This window comes from Ursus americanus, chromosome 3, assembly GCF_024610735.1.
Source record: "Ursus americanus isolate L20-20 chromosome 3, mUrsAme1.1.p, whole genome shotgun sequence".
Lineage (NCBI taxonomy): Eukaryota > Metazoa > Chordata > Mammalia > Carnivora > Ursidae > Ursus > Ursus americanus.
The window spans coordinates 34,650,515-34,677,577 of record NC_142129.1 but is presented as its reverse complement, the minus strand read 5'-3'; the positions used below and the strand labels follow the sequence as shown (position 1 = coordinate 34,677,577).

The 27,063-nt window shown below is 34.0% G+C and overlaps 1 protein-coding gene across 7 annotated transcripts in view; it reads left to right on the top strand.

Moving 5' to 3' along the window:
- The window catches only part of FOXP2 (forkhead box P2), a 543,555-nt gene that overhangs the window by 189,315 nt on the left and 327,177 nt on the right, over positions 1–27,063 (top strand). The window lies entirely within an intron of this gene.

The window sequence follows — 27,063 nt, the reverse complement described above, 5'->3', positions numbered from 1 at the left end:
AAGAAACAAAACAAAGGAACAAATAAAAAAAGAGGTAAACCAAAAAACAGACTCTTAAATATAGAGAACAGACTGATGGTTACCAGAGGGGAGGTGGGTAGGGAATGGGTGAAATAGGAGAAAGGGTTTTAAGAGAACACTTATCATGAGTACTGATGAATGTATAGAATTTTTGAATCACTATATTGCACACCTGAAACTAATATAAGATTATATGTCAACTATACTGGAATTAAAATTTTAAAAATAAATTTAAAAAATTTATTGAGCTTTATGAATTCTTTGTATATTTTAGATATTAACCCCTTACCAGATATATGGTTTACAAATATTTTTTCCCATTCTGCAGGTTGTCTTTTCACCTTGCTGATGATTTCTTTAGCTGTGCAGAAACTTCTTAGTTTGATGTAGTTCTACTTGTTTATTTTTTATTTTGTTTCTTATGTTTTAGGTGTCATATCTGAAAAATCATTACCAAGACCCATGTCAAGGAGCTTTATTCTTGTTTTCTTTTAGGAGTTTCATGGTTTCAGGTTTTACATTTATGTCTTCAATACATTTTGAATTAGTTTTTGTGAGTCGTGAAGATATGGGTCAAGTTTCATTCTTTTACATGTGAATATCTGTTATACCAGATTTATAGAAAAGAATGTCTTTTCTCCATTGAATATTCTTGGTTCATTTGTCAGGTATTAGTTGACCATATATTCTTAGGTTTATTTCTCAGTTCTATTCTGTTGGTCTGTTTGTCTGTGTTTCTGCCAGTACCATACTGTTTTGATGACTATAGGTTTATAGTATAACTTGAAATCAAAAAATGTGATGCTTCTTGTTTTTTTCTTTCTGAGGATTTCTTTGGGGGCCATTTGGGGTCTTTTGTGGCTCCATAGAAGTTTTAGGAGTTTTTTTTTTTTTTTTTCTACTTCTGTAAAAATACATTGTAATCTTGTTAGGGATTGCATTGAATCTATAGATAGCTTTTGGTAATATTGACATTTTAACAATATTAATTCTTCCAATCCATGATCATTGGATACCTTTCCATTTATTTATGTCTTCTTTTAATTTTTTTCGTCAGTATCTATTGTTTACAGTGTAGAGATCTTTAACCTCCTTTGTTAAACTTATTCCTAAGTACTTTTTTGTTCTTGATGTTATTGTAAAGGGGATTGATTTATTTCTTATTCAGAGATTTGTTGTTAGTGTAAAAAATGTTACTGAGTTTTGTATGCTAATTTTGTATCCTGCAACTTTACTGAATTTGTTGATTAGATCTAACAGTTTTTTGGTTGAATCTTTAGGATTTTCTATATATATTAATCATATCGTCTACAAATAGATAGAGTGTTACTTCTTCTTTTCCAGTTCTGATAACTTTTCTTTTTCTTGATTGATTGCTTTAGCTAGGACTTCTAGTTTTATTTTGAATAGGAGTGGTAAAAGTGGGAACCCTTGTCTTGTTCCTGATCTTAAAGGAAAAGATTTCAGCCTTTCACCATTGAGTATGATATTAGCTGTGGACTTGTCATATGTGGCATCAATTATGTTGAGATATGTTCCTTCTGTGCCTAATTTGTTAAAGAGTTTTTATCATGAATGAATGTTGAATTTTGTCAAATGCTTTTTCTGTCTCTGTTGAGATGACCATATGTTGCTTTTCTTTTATTCTATTAATGTGATGTATCACATTGATTGATTTGCATATATTAAACCATTCTTGCATGCCAGGGATAAATCCCACTTGATCGTGGTATATGATCCCTTTAATGTGCTGCTGAATTTGTTTGGCTGGTATTTTACTGAGAATTTTTGCATCTGTATGTATCAGGGATATTAGCCTGTAGTTTTCTTTTCTAGTAGCATCCTTTTCTGGTTTTGGTATCAGAATAATGCTGGTCCTGTAAAATGAGTTTGACAGAGTTCCCTCCTCTTCAGTTTTTGGCAGAGTTTGAGAAGCATTGGTGTTGGTTCTTCAAATGTTTGGTAAAATTCACCAGTAAAGCCATCTGGTCCTGTGCTTTTCTTCACTGGTAGATTTTTTATTATGGATTCAACCTCCTTTCTAGTAATTGATCTATTTAGATTTTCTGTATATTCCTCATTTAGTCTTGGTTAGTTGTATGTTTCCAAAATTGTTCTATATCTTCTAGGTTTTCCAGTTCATTGGTGTACAGTTGTTCATAGTGGCTTCTTATGATTCTTTGAATTTCTATGGTATTAGTTGTAATGTTTCCTTTTTCAGTTCTAATTTTGTTGATTTGTGTCTTCTCTCTTTTTTCCTTGGCTAGTCTAGCTAATGGTTTGTGAATTTTGTTTATCTTTTCAAAGAACTAATTCTTCATTTTGTTACCCTTTTCTGTTGCTTTTCTGTCCTCTATTTCATTTGTTTATTCTCTAGTCTTTACCATTTCCTTTCTTCTGCTAACTTTGGGCTCAGTTTGTTCTTTCTCTGATTACTTAAGGTGTGTTCTAGTCTACTTTTGAAACTCTCTATTGAATTCTTCAGGTCAGTTGTTATATTTTTCAATTCTAGGATTTCTGGGTTTTTTTTTGATGGTTGCTTTTATCTTGCTGAACTTCTCATTTTGTGCATATATTGTTTTTCTAATTTCAGTCAGTTGTCTGTTTTCTTGTAGTTCACAAAAGTGCTCTAAAGATTAGAGATTATTCTGAATTCTTTGTTTGGTAGTTCATAAATATTGATTTCTTTAGGGTCACTTATTGGAGCTTTATTAGTTTCTGTTGGTGGTTCACATTTACCTAATTTTTGGTGATCCTTTATTCCTTATGTTGGTATTTGTGCATTTGACAAATAGGGCTCCTCTTCCAGATTTTACAGATTTGCCTTGGCAAAGACAGTTCTACACAGTTGGGTTGGGTTTCTGTGAATATCTGCTTGGGCCTGCTATTATGGTCTATTTTTGGGTGAGCAACTGTTCAATCTCTAAGGATGGCGATAGGAGTGTTGTGCCACTGGCTGAGAACAGTTGAGTAAGACTACTGGCTTGGTTCCCTACCCATGAGAGGCTTCAGGGTAGGCTCTGAGGTTGTCTGGGTTCTCTGGTCTGGCTTACTAGGTGTTTGGGTATGGGTACTATATTCAGTAATAAGTGGGATTATGAATTAGCTTTCCTGCCCTGGTGGAGTTGCAGGACAGAATGCAGGGCCTATACAACTTGTTGTTTGGGACCTGAATCAGATCAGAGTGTATGCACTGAATTCCCTCGTCAGGTGAAGCCACTGGCTTTGCTCTGCAGACAGGAGAAGCCATGGGCTGTGCTCTCTGTTCAAGTGTCACTATATATAGGGTTGTTGAATGGGCTGTGCCGCTTTCCATCCGCTCTTATTAGGTTCCTTAGTTGGACAGGCTGAAGTCTTTATTCAGTGGTGAGTGAGGCTACAAATTACCTGCCCAGGCACAGAAGGAGAAGCAGTTCTAAAACTGATAAAACTCTGTTTGTGTCTTAACTCAAGTGCTCCCACACCCCAGTTTTCCTCACTGAACAGGGCCACTGGCTTTGTAAACTATCGGCTTCGCCCACCCACCTCTCAGCTTGAGTGCTGCTGGGCTGCACAGCTTCTAGAAGTTGTCTCCAGACCTTCTGGTCATATGGCACTGGGGACACTCTCTACAACAGGAGGGGCTTTTTCTCAGATCCTCAGGGAGGGGAGGGGCGTCTCCAGGGTATTTTCAGTTTCTCAAACATATTCTCTGGTTGGGAGGGGCCAGGAGCTACTCTCAGCCTTTGCCTGGTACTACCTTTGCTCTGGGGTGATCAGCTCTGCCTGCTCCCCTCTGGGCTCCAATACTGCTGTGCTGCACTGCTTCCAGGGCTTGTCACCAGCTCTTCTGGTCAAATGGGGCCAGAAGACACTTTCCACAGCGGACAGTATTATAATTAAGTTCTTTGTGTGAACCTGGGCAGACTGGGCTCTAAGGCCAGCAAAATTTCTTGTTTGGGGATCCAAATGAGGTAGACCTGCATCCCATTGAATTGCCTGGTGAGAGTACACCCCCGAGTTGGTTCTACAGATGAGCAAAACTGCTGGTTGGGATTACTACTTGGGCACCACAGGTATGAACTTGGTCTGCCAAGATCTGTGTGCTGGTTGTTGCAAGCCCCTGCCTCCTTCTCTGTAGTCAGAATCCCAGTGGTTGAGCCCTGCCAATTTCCCTGCAGTCCTAGTGGTGTGAGATCAGAGTAGGGGCTCCTGCAAAGTGACCCACAGTGCTGGGAAAAGCTGGTTCAGAGATAGTCATTAGAGTTATAGCTCATCTTGACTTGAAGGTAAATGTTTTTGAATGTAAGCAATAGATTGAAGAAATCCTTTATTGCAATGAATGGACTTGAGAAAGTAGAGATGGCAAATAACACAGTGACAGTCCAAAATTATAGGATAATATTTAACCAACACAGTGCTTTTTTCATAATAAATGCTTAGTAAATGCTTATAATTAAATGAATGGAGGAAGTGAATGAATTTTTTAAAAAACAACAGCATAGGTAGATTTGGCGTCCTATGGGCTCCATTAAGATACGCACAGAATTCAATCACGTCTTCCTGTCTCCACCTTTGCCACTGTGTTCCAAGCTACCATCATCTCCTGCTTTTATTTTTGCCATTGCCTTTCATCTGTTTAACTTCATTCTTGATCCCCTGTAGTCTGTTTTCAGCACAGCAGTTAACTATTAAAACCTGAATCAGATCATGTCACTTTACCATTCAGAACTCTTCATTTCCCCCTCCCGCTGTCTTAGACTCTGCTGCCATCTCCTTAAAAGTGAAATTTTAACCTTAAAATGGCTCTATAAGGCCACATATAATCTGATCTCATACCTTACTACCCCTTCTCTTCTTCACTCTGTTCTTGGCCACATTGACCTTCTTACTGTTTCTCAAACACACTAGGCATGCTGCCTTTTCAGGGCCTTTGCAGTGGCTGTGCCCTCTGCCAGGCTCACTCTTTTTTTTTTTTTAAGGATTTTATTTATTTATTTGACAGAGATAGAGACAGCCAGCGAGAGAGGGAACACAAGCAGGGGGAGTGGGAGAGGAAGAAGCAGGCTCATAGCAAAGGAGCCTGATGTGGGGCTCGATCCCACAACGCCAGGATCATGCCCTGAGCCGAAGGCAGACGCTTAACCGCTGTGCCACCCAGGCGCCCCCAGGCTCACTCTTCCTGCAGATACTTGTATGGCTACTCTATCACCTCTTTCAAGTCTTCGCTTCAATGTCACTTTCTCAATGAGGTTTTCCCAAACAATCCTATTTAAATTTACTTTTTCCTGCCACGTTGACTAATCACCTTCATCTTTCTCTAATTTTTCCCATAACATTTATGGCCTTTTAACATTCTATAAAACTTACTATTTTTTAAATTCAGCGACTCTTAATCCCCTGGAATATAAGCTGTTTGGAGGTCAGGAGGAGGCTTTACTCAGGGCTTGCTTTTCTTTTTTTTTTTATTTTTCCCCTTCTTGAAATGCTTCCCTAGATCTAGACCAATTTGAATCCTACCCATGATTCAAGTTCCAAGTTCCAATTCAAATATTTAGGTGAAGAATTCCTGGCAATTTCCACCTATACCGTATTTTCTACTTAGCACAGGGACTATCTTTGTACTACCAAAATATATGCTCATTTTAGTAGGAAAATCAATAAAGAAAAATCTGGACATCCATTATTTTGGCTCCTGGCAACTAGTTCATTTGGATTTATACTGAATTAAAAGAGCATTGTCACAATGATGATTCTAATTTGCACATCTTGTTATTGTGTTTTTGATCTATTCACTTGCTAACTTATTGCACTGCAGAGCCTAAAATTGGAATCTTTAACATTGAGGTAGATATCCCTAAAAGATCTCCTTGTTTCTGTCACTGATGAAGATTTCAAATTTGGAATTACACTGGAATTCTAGATAAAAGCATCCTATTTCTTCCTTTTTGATAGAAGAGTAAGTTGGAATCTCCAGAAGATTGCTAAATATCTTGGGCAGTTTGAGTCCAAGACTTGCATCTGACCATGAGCTCCTGGTGTCATAATACATACTTCCTTGAGTCACTATTTTTCAGCACTTTGCTCCCTTTAAGTTATGTCACTATAGATTTGTTGGTTGCATTTTTTTTTCCACTGGGCTATGTATCGTCTCCTGAATACATCATGCCCTTCCATGAATTTGCATTTATTTTCAATGCTCCGTAGAGCCTACCCCTTTACTCTACCGTCCCTTTATTACCTCAGCCTTCAAAATACTGCTTCAAAGTCTCCTGGGAAGCCTTCCCTGATTGCAGGCAGGGAGTATTAATCCTATCACCTCTGTGTTCTTGTGGCATTTTGTATATGCTGCCACTACTGTAGAATTATTTATTAGTGAAGTTGCCTTTTTCTGTGTGTGTGGTTTTATTTCTCTGCTTCCATTTCACCAGATTGTGACCTCTTTGTTCTTATATACCACGTTCAGTCCTGATTCACCGGGACCTAAAAGACTTAGGGGCCTAAAACTTTCTAGTTATTTAATCACTCCATCTTGTGTCATAAGAAGGATTTATATATTTTCAAAATATTAAATATTTGAGGATTCATTCTGAGCTTCTGTCATGAGTGTTCAACCCAATCGTTCCATAGTCTGTCTTTGGAGCTACTTGTTGCACCTTTCAGCCCTGTTCTTGGGTTACCTTGAACAATCTTGTCAGACTCACACAAAATACAGGGTACCTCTCTGCACAGAGGCTGCAGCCTTTTTAGTCCTACCCTGAAAAAGCAAACATTTCTAGCTTTTGGCAGACTTGGGGCCTGGGACAAGCATAGGGCTGGAGAAGAAAAAAGGAAGGGCCAGCATAACCTTCAGCAGTGATCTAAGTATCTCTGCTTCCTAGAGGCTGCTGTGCTTTTAAGGCAGCATTTATTTTATTAAATATGAGATGTAAAATTCTAAGGTGAACAATTTGCTTTGAATTATTTCACCACTGTTTGAACTTCTTCAGACAAGGAAGGACTATTTGTTCTACATTTGTGTGACAAAAGGGACATGTTTGAGGGCCTCTCTCTCACCACAATAAGTAAATGAATGGATGGATGGATGGATGGATGGATGGGTGAATGAATGAATGAATGAATAAAAATAAAAGAGGATAGGTGTCAGGGAGCCTTGCTTTGGTGCAACCATGAATATCTAGTAACTTTTAAATAAAGTTTTCTCATTAAAAGTAGTTTACATTCTGCTTCACCAGGAATTCTGCAACAAATTGATCCTTGGAGCAGTATCTCATAATTCTTGGGCATTATTCTCCACTTCCTTTTTTAGCAAACCTATATGTATGAGGCACAGCGGATAATAGAGAAATGTATAAAACATCATTTTGACTCTCAAGATGTTTTTGCAAGCTGGCGGGGTCACAATGACATGTATATAAAACAAATTAAAGTTTTTTGAGCATTCACTCCAGCTACTTGTTTGTTTACATTATTTCATTTTAAATTTCTCAAATAAGTTTCAAAATAAGTACTTTTATCCACAATTTGCACATAAGAAAACTAAGACTCAGGTTACTGCAGCTAGTATGGAGAAAGCCAGACTTAGTCTGTAGGCTTTTCTGTATCCAAAGTCCATGTACTTTTACTTCTATATGTTGATGATTTTATTATTAATTAAAAATAAATGCCATAAGAATTTCAGAGAATTACTCTATACAAAATATTATTTTCAAAAACATACACTTTGCTCCTGTAAACAACATTAAACCTTAAAAACCCTTTTAGGTGTGTATTATTGTTTTCAATTTTACAAACAAGAAATCTGAGGTAAAGAGTGGTTAAGGACAATGTCAAAAGTCTACAAATTTTAAGTGGTAGAGTCTATATTCGAAACCAGATCTTCCTAAGCCTAGAGTCCATATTCTAAGGAATGTGGTTACTTTGTGTTTTACAAACCTAGTGTTCACATTTGGCAGTGACAGATGGTAAAATGTAGGTTTATTGTAAATTAATGATTTGTGTTGTGTTATTTATCACGTACTGATTTGATTGTGTGATTATACAAAATTAATTTGTTGTATGACATACATATTCACTTGTATCTGAGGAAGATTTAGATTGTGTGGCTGTTCCTCATATGTGATTCCTATTTAAGCCAAATTAACTTTTATTTTCATAGATATCATCACTGTGTATGCACTGAAAGCCATGGGTTCTTAATATCTTTTGTTTAGTTTGTTGCAATTTTATATTTGATTAAGATTAACCTCTATATGTATTAGTTCAGGTACAGTATTTATTTCTACATATCAGGGCATGTCTGTGGATGTGATTTTTGGGTACATTTCCGCCACCTGTGAGGGTACTCCCTAGTGCATGTAAACACATCAGAGCCTCTCTTCATGCAATTACAATCCATTATCTATTTTAATTTTACAACAAATATTTTCAAAATGGAATGCTTCCTGTTACAGGAGGTTAAACTATAATTTGAGTTTATCTGCTTCAGACTAAAATCAGCACAGCAGTACATTGCCTTTGTGATTCTATAAAACATTGCTAAATTTTCTTTCCCGTTGGTTTTCTGCACAGAGAAATCCATTCGTTTTACAAGTATAGAAGAAATGAATTTTTATCTATTATTTAAGTATAAAAGAGAGAGGGAGGATAGATATTAGATTTATATATGGCATATGTATCCAGTGAGAGAATGGGTTGCAGAAAGGTCTTCTCCTCACTAGGAAAAGGTGATCATTCCACCAAGAGTGACAGTGATTTTTCCCTCCCACATCAAAGCTGTGCCATTGCAAAAGGGCACACCTCCCAACTTTCCAGTTTATCCAATTACTCTTATAGAAGAAGTATTATTTTCCTATGAATTGGTCATTCAAAAAGAATTGTGTTTCAATATTCTTGTAAGCCAGTTTTATTTAAACAATATGAAATACCACCAAAGAACTTGTAATTTTCCTTCAAGGAAGAAGTGCAATATAAAAACTCTGACGCTGTTGTTATTTTTAGAATTTATCTTTATTTAGCATTTTACTGTCTCAAGTGGCTTCACGGCTATTACAACTAGGGAACAGACTAAGAAGTTCTCACTTTTCTAGATTAAAACTAGATGTTATATGTTGGAGCTGGGGTTATTCTTCAAGGTGTAGAACGCTATAATTTTTACTTAAAAATCTTGTCAATCCTCATGCCTATCAATATTTTGGAGCTGAGGTTTTTTTCCTCTATCACCATATGTTTGATTTTCAAAGCAAGAGATTGTGATTTGGGTCTCATCACAATCTTTACACATAGAATATGTTGTTGGAGTTTTTTGTCACTAGAACTTCCCTGTTTTAAATTCAGCACCATAAGTCCCTCTTATTCTTTCCCTACAACTCCTCATTTTCACTTTTTCTTGATATGCTTTTGAAAGGTGTTTCTTCTGTTCACGTCTTTGACCATATCCCAATCTGTCTTTATGTTCAGATACCGTGCTTAGTACTCTTCGAGTGAGCCTGTGCTCACTGTTTGTGTTTTCTGCATATTTCAAGCTTTCTTACTTTTTACCTTTTCCGGGAAAATTTGTACTTGCATATCATTGGCCTCCCTCTTCTGTACTTTTTACTAGATTATTGTTTGCTGATATTGATGAGCCTTGTTTGTCCTTATTCACCAAGCAGTTTCCCCTCCCTTGCTTTGTCTACAGTTGCAAATGAGATCTGTCTGCTCTCAAAACTACCCCGTCCCAAAGATCGGAAGATAGGGAAGCAATTCCTCTTGGCCATCATTGTCTATGAATGGGGTTTAATAACTAATCCTCATTACAGAAATGATACTATATACTCATCACATTATCTTTATGTTCTATCAACACATTTGTTTAGGAAAATTTTAATATTTATTGTTGTTTTAATCTGCCGTTTGCTATTTACCTGTGCTAATATTTTATCATAGATTATAATATTCATTGGTAAGAAGGGATTTATATGTTTTTTACATTAAACTTCCATGTATTCAATATAATATACAGAAAAATTCAGTTAATACTTTAAAAAATGTAATACTGATGCGTATAACAACAGGCTATAAAGGTTCCCAACTTAATAGAAGGTTGTTTCTCATATTAGGGATGAATTGGAACATTGGACAACAGAAAAGTTAGGTAATTTCTGAACTTTCTTGTTTCTCATACCATTTACTCAGACTCTTCAGGATCTAAGTTTATAAAATGATCCGTATATGAAATTCCAGATAGGCCCCCGTTTTTGTTTCATTGTAGTCTCTGAGGTCTTTTCTTTCATTGAATTAAACATTTTTGCTCTCAAGAAAATACAAAATGTATGCAAAAATGACATTTTTGTTCTGGGTCATACAGCAGTTTCAAAATGAGGAAATAAGGAATTAAAACATAAGTAATCAAGATGGGTAATAAAAGAACACTTGAAGTTTATTTTTAAAGCAATTTTTTCAAAATACTCACATGCCTGTAAACATTATATTTTCCTTAACTTAAAGAGTTAAGTTAAATGTAACTTAAACTTTTAAAGAGTTTTAATATTTTGTATATTTCATCATTTCAGATGATTTTAACCAATTTAAAAGTATGATAGTAAAGGATAGAATCAAAATGAGGGAAAATACATGGGGAAAACAAAGCCATCGTAGGATTAGCTCACAGAAATATTTTCTTTATAGGCCTTTCAGTTGCTAGGATTGGCAACAAATCTGCCTTTGATCTATTTAGCAACTAAATTAAAGGAGGCAGCATACTTATACTATAAGATGAGTACTGTTTATATATATTTTTTAAAAAAAGAAATTTCTAGAAGGAATCCTAGTTTCTTAGGTACTTACACCTGCAGGAATTTTTATCCTGGTCCTCATGAAAGCACACTAAGTAGTAACCCCATATTAAACACAATAAAGCCACCTCTTATAATATCTGTCGGTGTATGCCAAATCAGTAACTCCACTGTGAAGTTGAATAAAAGCAATTTTAAGAGGTGCTAAAGCATCACATTTGTAGTTAGAATTAGTTCATTCATGGTCTGGTCAGATTGAGATGTAAAATTTAGACTGTTGGGCCTGAGTAATGGATGCGCTGTCATTTAGGCAATCCTCCATAAATATTATTTCTTTCAACTAGAATTTTGATAAGGATTAGATAGCAAAGAGTACAAACCTTGTACTCTTTCGCAAGAATGTGAAGTTCAGAAATCATACATGGCTTAGATGGATTATCTAGAAAGAATGTGAAGTTGAAGTTTCTGTAAATTAAGGTACCTAAATCAGACCGCCATCTGAGATGGCTCCTGTTTCCACCTCATCACGGGAATGGGCTTAGAAAGGATGAAGGGGAAGAATGAAAATCTTTTGTAAAAACATTTTTGAATTCACTCCAAAGAAGATGATTAGGAATGTAAGGCCTTGAAGTTTATGTCTATGAAATAATCTGTGTCTTCTGATATATTGGCTAGTATTTATTTGGGGGCTCAGGGACTGTGCTGTCTTTGCAAGGTATTTGTGAATCCAAACATTTGTTTTCCAATGTCTTTTGGTCAATAATAAAGCCAGGGTAAAGACTGGCACACTGCGGCATCTTTCATACAGTGTTTCGCCAGATAAAGACTCTACACATTTTTTTTTTTTTTGAGCCTGGCCATGATAATCATTTTGTTCATGAAAATACTCAAAGCAGTCGTTTGCAATCACCTACCATAGCCACAGGTAAAAGTTGAAAAAGATTTAAATAATGTTTACTGAACAGGTTAAGACGCATTTCTTTAATGGATCAAAAAAAGTTAGGGATGATATGGTTAGCAGTTTTTACTAAACTGGATAGAAAATCTTTGAGATGGCCTACATTGCTCTCTATGTCACACCTGCTTCATTAATGCCCTTTCATTCTCGGGGTTAGAGTTCAGAGATTCACTTCCTCTAGAGAGCCTTCTGACATCACAGGCATGATTAAGTCTTCCTGATCTATGATTTCATTGCATTTCCTTTCACATCAGTGATCATACTTTGCAATTAGATATTTGTGTGATTATTAATTTTTGTCTACATACTTCATGAAGGTACTGTGTCCATTCTTCTCCTTCTCTCATCTAGGTACCTAGCAGTAGCTGACACATAGTTATTCAGGTATTTGTCGAATGAATACATGAATGAATGAGCAAACAGATGAAATATCACTAAAATTCTCATCTAGTCCATCAAACTGTGATTTGTTAGACTTAGTCATCATTTAATAAGTGTTTTGATTTTTGGAGTTATTATATATTTCCTGATATTATACAGGTTTAGAGTACATTTTATGACAGGTTATTTTACTTTGTATTTTATTTTCTTTCCATCGTATTCTGTTTTTAATTTTGGACATGAAATAATAATAATTCTTATACCTGAAGGTTAAAAATCAAGGCACTTGAAATGATTAGAACAGAACTATGAATCTCTAGTGCCCCCCCCCCCATTGTCCCTTGTTTATTTGACTTCCTGGTCCACCTCCCATCTAATTCCATTAAAATCCCTTGAAATACTGCACAGATTAACCATGTTATACTCTCTGTGTTCATTAAGTGAATGGTGAGTGGCCCTGCATATCAATAGCCCTGTCATAACTATTATTTTAGGACATTGTTCTGATGACGACAGTAGGAAGAGATCAAGGTTTTTGTGTGTATCTGTGTACCTTGAGAGAGAGAGGAACTATACATCAGTAAGGTATTTTGAAATCATGAGTTTCCATTTGATTTAAGCACTCCTACAAACAGGAACATTATATTTTTGGCCTAGGTGAAAAGCTGGATTATGTACTGATTAATGGTGTTTGCCTATAGCTACTTGGAAAAATAAATAACTTGTAGCACTTTATTCCCCATGATAATGGATAAATGAAATCATTTAGTTAGATAATAAGAGTCATTTCTCCGAGAAAACATATTTCATAGCAGGGGTCTACCTCTTTCACCTTATATGAATATATAACAGTGATACATGCCCCATCTTTCAGTATTTGGAGTCTAATATTTTTAATTGCCTCAATTTTCTTTTAGGTTGTTATGTATGGAAAACTTTTCTTTATTTCAGTTTAACTCATTTTGGTTATTTTAATTCATCACAATGAATAGTTCTTGTTACTCTTGAATATTTTAGTAATTATTATCCCAGTGTCATGATGTTTATGCTTTCATATTGCTCATTGGATTAGACTTAAACTTTAACCAGGGATGGCTATTTGTGAATCTGTTCCTTTGTTGAGCAATTTATATTCCACTATTAAAAGTTTCATTCTGGAAAAAAAAAAAAGTTTCATTCTGACTTATGAGGCATATGTGAAACATGGCAAAGATAATGAAAGTTTATAACTGAAGGAAAAATATTATATGAATATACATATGTCTGTATGAATATCTATGCATGAAGTTTTGGCAGAATGGTTCTAGAAGCAAATATTTTTAACTCTGAAGAGATTTATATGAATTATAAACATAAAGTAACTTGTAGGAGGGCAGATTATTAAAGGTATCCAAATTAGCTTTGAGGATAGCCATTAATATTGGTTATTTATTGTCAATAAAGATATGCTTTTTATATAAAGAAGAAATGATACATTTGACAAAAATTTCTATTGATATTCCCATCACAACACCAAATAAACTAAGATAGCTATGTAGGCAATGTAAAGCATTGTTTCTAATAACAACAAAAACACCAATAATCTGTTTATTAACAGTGAATGATGATTGATAGCCTTTTTTAAAAAGTAATATTTCTATTAAACATTATTACATTGCCCAGTAAAAAAAAATTATATTTAAAAAACAAAATCGTGTATCTGTGTTCTTGAGAGTCCATTTTCAGGGGTATATATGCAAATGCCAGCTGTTTAAGAAGAAGGGAAAAATATGACTCAAATTTTTAATGATGGTTACCTCTGAGGGACAAAGGGGTGAAATTAGATGTATAGAGGCATTTCTGTATATATAATTATTTTTTAAATGGGAGTATGAAATGGTGGTTGGGGTGTTTTTCTGCGTTTTTTCTTTTATTCTTAAGAATTTTTCTTTTTTCTTTTTTAAAAAAGATTTCATTTATTTATTTTCAGAGAGAGAAAGAGAGAGAGTGCATATATGAATGGGGGGAGGGATAGAGGGAGAGGGAGAATCTCAAGCCCACTCCAGGCTGAGCACCAAGCTGACAAAAGGCTCCATCTCACCACCCTGCGATCAGGACCAGAGCCTAAATCAAGGGTCTGAGGCTAAACCGACTGAGCCACACAGGTGCCCCTTTTTCTTTTCATTTTTAAAGCACAAGCCACAAAGATTCGGAATGTAGGACTGGCATTATTTAACATTTTAATTTAGGTTTGATTGTGCCCTATAAAGGCACACTATGGGAGTAAAAATTTTTATAAAAAGACACCTCTGGTCTACCAGGAGGCTGAACTAATGGGCTCCTTGAAATCATTGCCTTTGAAATTGTGACTTCTAATATCTCACTGGACGGAAACGGGCCTCAGAGTTCATTATGTCATTGTTGAAGACAGAAATAAATGGTTATCCACTGGGTTAGCGGGTAAAGATGAGTTTGGTGGAAATTTGGATATATTAAAGTCATGTAATTCTGTTTAAAAAATCCACTCTTGGAGTCCCTGGGCAGTTCAGTGGGTTAAGCTTCTGACTCTTGGTTTCGGTTCAGGTCTTGATTGCAGGGTTGTGAGTTCGAGCCCTGGATTGGGCTCCACGCTGGAGTGGAACCTACTAAAAAATAAAAAAATCCGGGGCGCCTGGGTAGCGCAGTCGTTAAGCGTCTACCTTCGGCTCAGGGTGTGATCCCGGCATTACAGAATCGAGTCCCACATCGGGCTCCTCCACTGGGAGCCTGCTTCTTCCTTTCCCACTCCCCTGCTATGTTCCCTCTCTCGCTGGCTGTCTCTCTGTCACAGAAATAAATAAAATATTTTAATAAATAAATAAATAAATAAATAAATAAATAAATAAATAAATAAATAAATTAAAAATCCACTCTTTTTTTTGGCAGTTTATGAGTGGATACACATTGAAGAAAGAACTGGAGTAAGTTCTTAAAGTTTTAAAATTACCTTCTAATTTTATAAATGCCCTCTCTATATACCGTATTTGCTCTTTGAAAGGTAATATTTTGAACTTACGAAATGTTTTTTCCTCAATCCCATTTCCTTCTATACCTATCTTAGATGCATGACATATGAATGCCAAGAATCTAACAAAAAATTTACAGTTTTTCTATGATTTATTGTTGAGTGAGACTTATCTTTTCATCCTCTCTTCCTGTGAAGTCTTTGGGTGATTCCGAAGTCCATCATGAAGTTTCTTTATTATATCTTTTTTAAGTTGTCATCACTTGTTATTACATAATTGGAATACAAATCTCAGCAAAACACAACCTATGAAACACTTTATGATAAATACAAAAAATAAATCTATTAAGGATCAAAAATAGTTCACAAACTATAAAAAATAAACATCTGAATTATAGTTTTATATTTATATATACTACCTGAACCAATGATAATATCCTATTATTATGTGTTTTTTCACTTCCATTACTGGACATAAGTCTCAGGCTAAAGTGATAGTAATATGGTTAAAATAGAAAAAGACATTATAGTGATAAGAGGATCTTCCAAAATGTATATATAACCGTGGAGGAATTAAAGAGTGTGTCAGCAATAAGAGCTAAGATTAAACACAAAGATGAAGCATGAAGATGAAGCTTGATGTATAAAAGTTAATATTCTTGGCTACCGTGTGGAGAAATGTGAATTGATCGTTGGATTGGCCGTGGAAGAAAATTTGTCACTTTCTACTCAGGCTAGGAACGCTTTGTTCATTTTCTCCAAGGAATAACATTACTTTCTTACAAAATGTCAAATATTCTTAACTAGAATAAGTGCATCAAGTCCTTTCTTGACATTTTCAACAGTCACGTATCATGTGCAACCAGTGACAACTCTGTATTAACAGAAAGGCACACCCACCTACTAAATTGCCAATAGTTTGATTAATCCCAGTGAAGTTCACCAGATTGTTTATGCTCTGGGCCTGTGTGTGTAGACGTGGAAGCATGTGGTAGGTAGGTGGAAATGTTAGAGCAGAATTGCAAGTGCTGGAGGTAGCAGCAGTTTAATGGACTGAATATGGACATATGCAACGTTTACTGTTATTTAAATAATTTAGTAGACAAAATATATATTTTTCCCACTAGAAGAGAAAAATCCATTACCTTACCTAAGGATAATTTTTTTTTTCTTCCTCATGAAGCAGGTTTATAATTATGTAACAAACTGGTGATTTGGGCAATTAGTAACAAATTATTATTATTTTTTACCCTTAGAACTTATTTATTTTTAATTTAATTTATGTTTTAAGTTTTTATTTAAATTCCAGTTAGTGTACAGTGTGTCATATTAGTTTCAGGTGTATAATACAGTGATTCAACACTTCTATGCAATTAACCGGTGCTCATCACAAGTGCAATAAATAGGTGATGGGGATTAATTAGTAACGAATTATTGCTACATAAAGTTCTACCACAATTTTTCAGTGGGGGGATTGTTCTTAATGTTTCTTGAAGATACAACTATATAAAATAGAATTTATATCTTGATTTGTACTTTTGTACCTGTCTGTCTGGAAATTACTTCTTCACATATCAGTATCACATACTTTGTCTTTTCTGAGGAACTCCTTTTTATTTTCTTTCTTCTAGCTGCTCATCTAGAAGAAAGAAAAGTTGAGACTCAAATATGACCTTAGAAATAAGGGTAGATTGGGTGAAAGAGTTCATTGCCCCACTCTTAACTGTCAGTGCTGTTGCCTAGCGTTCTGTGGTTTGTGAGACATCAGTGGGGAGTGAGTTTTCAAGAGTTGGTAATGCTGGCTCTTTTTCCACAGCTGAAAATGAAGAAGTATCAATGATAAATCTTACCATAGAAGGGAAAACATGTTACATTATTGAAAACCATCAGAAGTCTTCTGTATCTTACTTCTCTGAAAGAACTATTGAAAGATGAGGATCAGTGCAGGTTGGAAGGACTGAAGGATTTATGGAAGATGCATTTCATGAAGCAAAAAAAAAAAAAAAAGTTAGGGTACCACAGGTTCCTCCTTCCCACAAGGCAAAAGTTGGCATCCAGTTTTAGAAAAAAGAAAATTGTCTCTTCGCAGAGGAAGACTAATATTTTCAAATAGAAATTCTGCCATTGAGTCCATGCCTCATGTTATTTGGGGAAAGAGTAATAGTAATAATAATAAAAGGTTTTAGGGTAATCCCCAAGCCCACCCTTCTTCCAGAAAAGATTATTCATTTGAAGAGTTATTCAAGGATTGGTAGCTTCATTTTAGTTTAGTTTAGAGAGGAATTTTTAGAACCAAAGAGTTTAAGTCACATTTACTTTTACCTCTTCCTACTGCTAAAATTTTCCTCACTTAATTTTTTCAGTGACTGTAATTAAGTTCTCCTCAGGCTTCTGTGATTAGAGGTTATTTTCACCATTCACAAAACAAGCAGCTACACTTATGCTTGTGTGAATAAAAGTTTTCTCAAGACTTTTCTTCTTTTTTTCTTTAAATGAATTTTCTGTGAAATTTTAAGTATTGTGTGGTGGCAGTATGTTGCGAAGGATATACAAGAAGATTGGACTCAGGGTCATTATTTAAAAACTGCTTTTTTAGAGTTATCAATACTTTTAAATCTTGTGTTATAGTTTAGTTTTCTCACTTCTTGGTAAAAATATGAAACTGAAATCCCTTGGATTATGTGTATACTAAAATGAAATGTGCTGTAGATCAACCATGAGTCATTAAAATTAATAAGCATTGATTCATTGCTCATGTTCTAATGTTGGGTTAACATTGTATATATTAGTGTTTGAATGATACCCACCTGGCCTTAAAATGTAATTCTATATTTGTATGGGATTATTTTGTATGGGGAGGTAAGAGAATAGCTCCCAAATTTACACCACACTAAAAAAAAAATGATTTGAAAAAAAAATGAAATGACAATAATGAAATGAATTATAAGAAATAGAGCAGGGTCTTTTGTGGTATAAATTTTCATATTTATGCATAATTATTATGGATTTTTGAATTTAACATAGTTTTCAAAGCTGATTTTGAATTTTAAATAAATAATGTAATTCCTGCTGAACCTAGCACTTTAGTTTGTGGTGTTTAGTTCTTCTTAAGTTAGTGAAAAAATATCTCTGTCCCCCAACTGAAAAAAAAAAAAAAAGCTGGAGAAACGGTTTGAATTTTAGACATAAGTTTTATTTGGGTTGGAATTGATATTTATGTTCCATCTGAGTTTTTTCCCTTCCCCAACAACTGACTTTTGTTAATTAAAATAATGAACTTACTCTGTTTATGAAATGACACTTCTTTGTTTTCAAAGATTGAAATTGATTGTAAATGCAGAAGGTTTTATGAGCTAGAATACACAATAAGTAGATTTTTAATAAAGTGTTTCTCTGTGCGTATACACAGATGCAAGTAGACTTTATATTTGTTTATCTTTGAAGAATTAAAAGGTGTTCCTAATTTTTTACACAAAAGCATGAGCACTGGATGTGGTTTTAAAATACTGAGCGATGAATTATATTGCCACTCTCTGCTTTTCTACAAACTCTTTTATCTGTGTAGTAGCTATATGCTCAGACTTTGAGAATATAAGAAGTGAAGTACCCTGAAAAGTATCACATGATGGCACTGTTTCCATTTCCACATCCAATATTATGAAATAAAGCTATAATAAACTGGTATTAAGAATGGGGTGTAATGCCAATGTATTTTGTATAATTTATGTAAAATAAAAATGTAACCACTAAGGTTATTAATACAAGTACTAAAGTAGAGTCCTAGATTTTTCACAAAGTATTTTGTAAAAGTTTGTGTTTTTATCATGTGTGTAACTTAGAACACAAAAAAACAAATGTAGGTAGAATGCTAGAAATTTCAGTATGACAGCAGATTCATTACATATTTGAGTTGCTTTATGAGTTATTTTTTATAAACAACATAGTATATTTTGTATTTCAGTTTTATTTCGGAAAGACTAATGCTGTATCACACGTGAGATTTAATGGTGGTAAATCTGACTATTCACACAGAAATATTTCTGAGGAATGCAAAGGAAGTGTGGAAATAAGTCTAACAGAAGAAGGTATATGGATCAAGCATAATTTTAGAGTGAACAAAATTCAAGTGTGGTCAACCTGAATATTTAAAAGGTTCATTAATCTGAAGAATGTAGGTGTTAAATGGTGTGTGATTTCAAATACCATATTTTATTATGGTAAACAGTCTCTCCTAAATAATAAGCATGTGGAAAATGGCATTGAGCAATTATCATTTCAAGTATGAAAGTGCAATAATTTTCTATTCACAGCAAACAAGAAAAAAGATTGATCCAAACATGATGCAATATACATTGAAGTATAACTTAGGTAGAAGTGTATATTTAAAGATGAACCAAGCATCAGATTTTCACCAAGTTTTATCCTTAATTTTATGAATTAACAATAGCAGATATTGATGCACCTTCCCAGTGGTATAATATGTAAATATAAAGCTGTGAGGAGAGGAAATGATGCCCCCCTAGTGATGAAGAACCTAATGGGCAGAAATTAGGGAAGTGCAGCAAGTAAGTGCTTTAAGACTATTTCAAATTGCTGTCAGTTTTGTTTATTTTGATATGATAGGAAGAAACAGACTTTGCACAGTTTTCCTCTAGTTTAGCTGTGAACTAGACTCAGGGTAAATAGATGTATAGGAAGTTTTCCTACTGTTGTTCTTTTTAAAATAAATACAGAAAATCATCATGCATGTAAACAAACCACACATATTTATCTTAATAAAATGCCAAAATCTTATATATGTGAGGCATAAGCCCTTAAACACTTAATCCTAAGAGTAACAAATACCTCCTAAAAAGAAAATGTGTGTGAAATATGACTAACTGCTCTAATATTGTTTTAAATTGTTTTTCACTTCTAACTTTAAAAATTGTTACGCTGTCATTGTGGATATAATAAATACCTTAGTAATCCATTTTAAAATAAGAGATTCTGATACTTCATAGTTTTAAGGATGCATTGGTGTCATATCACCTCTTTTGTGAAACTGGCAGTTTGCATAATATTTTTCAACAAATGAGAAAATTTTAAATTGTGATATTGAGGAAATTATTAAAAAGTTGCTTAATGATACAGTGATAAAAAGTAATCATACATCTGTACTGGAAAAGGGAAAATATCCACTGCAACAATCTGCTCATTTGTCTTCTATGCGAAGGAGGGGGGGAACCCCAGCATACTGAAATAGGAGATTTCCATGTTCACTGTATTGCACCATGCAAATTACTTGCAATTTCCAAATGCCAGTGTTACTTTTCAGGACAAATTTCACACAAAAGGAATTCAGTGATTATTCATCCAGTTTAATTAATTCAATTAAATAAGTCTGATGCTGTCAGGTGTTCTTTTAATAATTGAATCAACATGCAGATACATAATAAGCATAAAAGCGTTTCTATGGCTGCAGTTAATTTAGATCCAAAAGAATCTGCTGTTCCTCTACATTTGATATAGATTATTCTATAATATTTCAGTAATGGGTTGCACAAAGGCTGGCTTTTAATTCTTTGCTTTCTCGAATGTCTTTATATATAATGGTTTAAAACAGAAGGTGTTCAAGAGAGGGTGACCTTTTTTCCATTACCATGGTTCCTGTCATTAATGCATTATAATTTTCTTTAGAAGTCTGGAAAAAATGTGTATATGTGCAGTACATAGCAGGTATGAATCAAAGCATGTTAGTGAAAGTTTAGAATTGTCTGTTATTACTTTTAAAAAGAAAAGATTCATAGGACACATTTTATTGTTCTTAATATATATTTATTTTTCTTACTATGAGCAGTTAAACTGTTTTTACATCTTATTCTCATCAGACTTAAAAATTTGGTTTTCATATAACAATAGTCATCTTACCAATATTCCTAAAATATGTATTGTAACTAAATTTAAATCAAAGAGGAAAGTGGTTCTTAATTTTGATTTTTGCATAATGGTAACCTTATACAGCATTAAATTATAAAAGGATGTTAATCATATATAAAGAGGAAAGATTGGGGTAAATGATTTACTTGGAGTTCTCAGCAGTGCTTGATGTCATAATTATTGTAAATATTAATTGCTGTGCTAAAAATGTAAGCAAGCCGATTTTGTATTAGATGAAAAATGAAAATAGACTGTGTACTGGTAAATAGATAATCATACAAAAGTAATTGGGGTTTTAAAACCCCAATCTATTCTGCCAGCATGAGCTCGTTTGCATGTTAATCACAAGAGTGATTTCCTACTTCACAAGGAAGTCCACACTCTTTCATAACCACTTTTAATTGCATTTAAAATGATTCAGGTTTGTAACATTAGAAATGAAGGCGTATCTGTGTCAAATTAATAAAAATGTCCCTGAAAATCTTTATAGACTATAAATACTCAAATATTTTAAGGACTTCTATTTTTAATTGGAATATGTAGAGGCCTATTACATATTTTGAGTGTTATTAATGATAGCATAGCTATGGTGTAATGTGCCAATTTTAAAAGATCACTCAAAAATAGTGTTTTATGATATTTTCAATTATGTGGAATTTTCTCTAATTTTAATATGCAAATACTTACACTGATACTTAATTTTAAAAATTTTACAGTAAAATGTGAGTTTACAGTAAAAGAATGTACACTGATATTTTGTAAGTTACTTTTTTTTTTTTTTATAAGTTCTTAATGGCAAGTAGCTTCATTGTTCAGGCTTCTTTAGATGCACACATTCTCAATATTAAATTTTTACTAGCAGTAAGTTTTTCAGTAACAGAATTTAATACTTAAAGTTATTAACTATTTTTAGCTGTGTGTATTATTTTAGTATTAACTAAAAAGCATTTTATTACTGACAGTAAATATTCAAACTATCAGTTAAAAACTATTGTGGAATAAGAAAATATGTTAAATCAAAAATATTTTGTACCTTTAAAAAATCATCAGTGTCATTTGTTTCCAGGACCAGTGCAAATGGGAGTTTAGTGTTCACATCATGAAATGTCTCTAATGTAGTCTGCATTATACAGTAAGTGAATGTCAGAGTTAAGGCACAATTATTTATTTGAAGAACATAAGAAAGGACTACACGTTTTGTAAATTCAGATTACAGTCTTATCAATCACACAGGTACGGAAACTAAATTCTAGTCAGGATGTTTACACACATGTGCACACACACACACACACACACACACATCTATAAACATACTTGATGAAAAGTTTGATGATTAAAGAAAAAGCCCTCACAATTTAAAAGAGGGTATATTTGCTTTCATCACCAGGTGTTCTTTCTAATATAAATGACCAAGATGATGTTTCCATAACATGCTTGAGGTGCTCTGGAGATTAAAACTACCAAAACAGATCTATTAAATTTTTCATGGAGAGAGTCCACAAGGGATAATAAGCCAATATTTCTTGTCCCATATTCCAGATGTTTTATGTAATTCTGCATCTTTCTAAACTAAATCGTAGGTTTCCAGAAGAAAATGTACTATAGAGACAGAGATGAAAGGCAAGAGCTGTTGAAATGTTAATTTTACTATCTGCTGTTGAGGTCTGCTACCTTTTTGTATTTTTTTCTTACTCCCAGTAGCTCAGTTCTGTTTTATGAATGTTGCGGTATTTCAGTTGTTTGAAGTCTAGCAATCTAGGAGCATGACTTCGGTGTAACAAAACAGAATGTCACACGGTATATGACTATGTGGTAGATGAACTTTCTCTCAATGATGACCTCTTTCAACTTTAGTGTATTTAAGCGTGATCTAAACACTGCAGTGTTACATCACATTACATCAGATATGTAATAATGAATATAGACTTCTTTTGCTTTTGGTGAGCTTTTAAAATTATTGACAAGTGATTAAAGAAGAAAATGACTGATGAAAAAAATGACCCTGTTTCTTTCACGTGCTTAGTTTTTGCTTTAGATTTGGTTATTGCCACAAATCTCCATCATGGGTTCAATGCAGAACATTTCCCAAAGTTTTACATTCTTTCAGCATTAGCTGGGTGAGTGTTAGCAAGTTGTACCCCTTTTTTTGGTACCCGTTTAGAGATGATAGTCCTGGGAGAGGCTCTCTTGATACTCCAGTAACAAATCCTTGCTTTACTATAGGTCATGTTATAGCATTTTAACTCTTTACATTCCTTTTGCTGGGCACATAAACGACTTGTGTGACTGTGTGCATTTTCATACTTCTGTCTAAAAAAGAGCCCTTTTCTTCATTTTTGGGGAATGGATTTCTCTTTGCTCAGAGTAAGATGTTGTTTTGTTGATAATTAGCTGGAAGTCAATTTACACAAACCTCCTATACAAATGGGGATTCTTATACATTTTTATTTTTTGTGTAGTGGGTAAACACATTGAGTTTATCTTTTTGAAATAGTTGGATTTTGCCTCCCAGTGATAACCTTGGATTTTTTTGTGTGTTTTTGTTTTTGTTTGTTTGTTTCCAGCCGTTGTTCACAATCAAAAGGGCAATGGCCTTGGTCATCTGAATCCAAATAGCAACTGGTTGTGTCTGGTCTCCCTATGCAATTTAGTCAGAAAGCTCTAGAAACTGCTTCTTTATTCCCAATGCTATTTAAGTAAAACCATGTGAACCCAATGATTTTATTAAAGAAACACTAGTAAAACTATCTTTTTATTTGTGTTAGGCTCTTAGAAGAAACTACTGTATACAACGATGATTTCTTCAGATCCCACAAGGCCATTTTATATAATTGCTTGGTTTTACTTGAATATGTGAAGATGGTTATTCAGTAAGTTGGGAGACTGAGTATTATGATGATATCTGTGTTTTGCTATATTATCTGGAAAAAGTGTGACTCATAATTAGTTGCATGTACAGATGCAATAAGAAACAGAGAAACTAATAACGTTTGTATTATGGTGACAAAAAAAATGTGCCAAAATATATGATACATATATTTTCTTAAATTCCTTTCTGTATCACCTAATGAAATGCTTATCATATGTTGTGTTATTTTTGGACTCGAATTCAGGTATATATGTTGTTTATTCAACCTTGCCATCCTGTGTTAATTTTTACAATTTTTTGGAGAATGTCATTCTGCCATGTACCTCACATGCCTTTGTATGGTATAAAACTTTGGGGTTTTTCCTAACCACTTAGGTGGGATTCTGTAGTTGGTGGCACTTGTTGGCAGTAGTTTTTGAAGTTTACGATTATAAAACTTGATTTTTGTCACATTAATTTCACGATTAGGTTGTTACTCCTTTGTGTCTGCATCCTTACTGTGTTGCAACACCGCCCTACGGAATTCAACTTCTGCAGTTTTAACTTTCCTTTGTAAATAATCATTGAAATCATTTGAGGTTCAAGGACCTCTCAGACATTCTGTTTTAAATAGGTTATCTTGTTTCTTCAAATATCTGAATTTTAACTAACACCCATACCTAAAATCAAAAGTATCCTGAAAGATAAGCAATGTGCTTCATGTACTATACTTTAAAAATTCTGTTTTTTAAAATTTTTCATGATTGAGAAAATAAATTATATATTACTTGTTTTTCACTTCTTTATCTGGAAAGCATAAACAGTTACTTAACATTGCAAATCACATCCAACATCTTTTTTTCTTAAAGACTTATTTATTTTGAGAGAGAGAGCATTAGCAGGAGGGACGGACAGACAGAGAAACAGAGAGAATCTCAAACAGATTCTGCTCAGAGTGCGGAGCCCGGAGCCCTACACAGGCTCAGTTTCACCACCCTGAGGTCACAACCTGAGCAGAAACCTAGAGTTTGATGTTTAGCAGACTGCGCCACCCAAGCACCCCAACATCCAACGTCTTCTGAACTATACCATTTTGTTATGGATAAATCCTTTTAATTGCTTTTTCTTAAAGTCAAGTAAAATCAAGATCCTTAGAACTTTCGTATATTTAGCAGCAGTCAAGAATTAATAGGCATGGATGATATTGAAAGTTAGAACATGATATAAAATATGCTTAAAGCATATTTTTTTCTTTTTTCTTTTTTAGATTTTATTTATTTGACAGAGAGAGAGACAGCCAGAGAGAGAGGAACACAAGCAGGGGGAGTAGGAGAGGAAGAAGCAGGCTCCCAGTAGAGGAGCCTGATGAGGGGCTCGATCCCATAATGCCAGGATCACGCCCTGAGCCGAAGGCAGACTCTTAATGACTGAGCCACCCAGGCGCCCCCAAAGCATATTTTTTTCTAACGCAATAAGGCATCATCTTTATTTTACAGTGGCCCCCCCTATAGGGTGATCCTTATCAACTATAGTGTCTAGAATATAGCAAGAACATATATTGTATGTTGGCTAACTGAACATAATAAAAAAAAGAACATATACTGTACATTTTGGAACAAACTTGTGAATGATTGAGTAAACGTAGATTATAAATAATATAAAGATAAATAAATAGATATCTCCAGGATTGTTAAAAACAAAACGAAACAATCTAATAATGTATCCAAGAGGATAATTTCCCTATTATGAACATCACATCTATTTAAAAATAATTTATTGCTAAAAAAAATTGTGCTAATAGGTGTTAATGGTTCTTAACGGGTAATTATAATAATCATAAATAGTAGTCCATCTTTCCATCACTTAAATTTCATTTCTCTGTTTCAGAGGAGAACTTCTTTACATTTTATTTTCGAGGTCTCATTTTTTCTTCCTAACTTGAAGAACTAAAGACAAATGTTCACTCCCTCATTAGTTCACTAGGCCGTTTCTCAAGGATCTTTTCCCATTCTTCACCTTTATGGTTTATGTTCTGACTGGATCAGCTGCCAGGCCAACACTACATTTTATAGTCTGCTCATAAACTTACCCACCTGGCAGTAGTTCTGACTGCTCAGAAGAATCACTGCCAAAGTCTACTAGATTCTTATGACTAGTTTGGAAGCTGATTATCAGGAATTTAGGGTTCTATTCCTGTCTAGGGACTTAACCTTCTTTAAGCTTCATTTTGCACCTTGATAAAATGGGTAACTAAGTCCTCTGAGGCTGTAAGAATCTCTGCCAAAGGCTTCATGTAAGTGTAAGGTGTTACTGCTCATTGATTCACCAAGTTTTGTAAGATGTTATTGCTATTACTTATGTAACAGTAAAGAGCCATCTTGAACTCAGAAACACCAACAAAAACTTCCAATTTGACTATTCCTTCTATTCTCTTAAATTCAAACCAATAAACTTTAGTTTTAATAGTTTTGAATGGAAATTATTATGCAAGCCATACAGAGTCATCTAAATTTCCAAAATTGTCTACATTACAGTATTACACTTGAGAGTATTTAAATTATAGTTTTTAAGTACCTCAACATAAAACTTTTTTCAGTATAATTTTAGTTCCAGGCATAGCCTATTCTAAATCCTTGAATACAAGCTTTTCTAATCATTAGATCTTCTTATATTTTATCTTATCATAGTTACAAACATGTTACTAATAAAAAGTTTAGATAAGACTTTAGATCAATACCCAGAAGTTAGGTAAATACCTAAAATTAATGATAAGGTCAAATGATACCCAGTTTTAAGGCTTTGAATATCTGTTGTCAAACTAAACTCTCAGTTTTCCTCTTGTACAGCTTGATATGTGAATCTTTAAAGTGTATTTGTTTCATTTCAAAGTTATCCTGCCCACTGTGGCTATTCCTCTCAAAAGCTTATCCTCTCAACAGTCCCCTGTCTATACCTACCCTCTATCTCAGCACTGAAGATAAACAGGGAGAGAAAAGAGGGCTTATAAAGAAATGATTAACAGTTGTGTAATAATGAAATGTGTAATGACATACATAATCAATTTATTTAAAGGAAATCTTATTATATTCTTATATTCTTTAGAGAACAAAACATTCAGAAAAATTAAAAATGCCTAAAATACTGACAACTGAATTTTGATGATATAGATAATCTTAAAAATAACTCATCAAGTACTTAT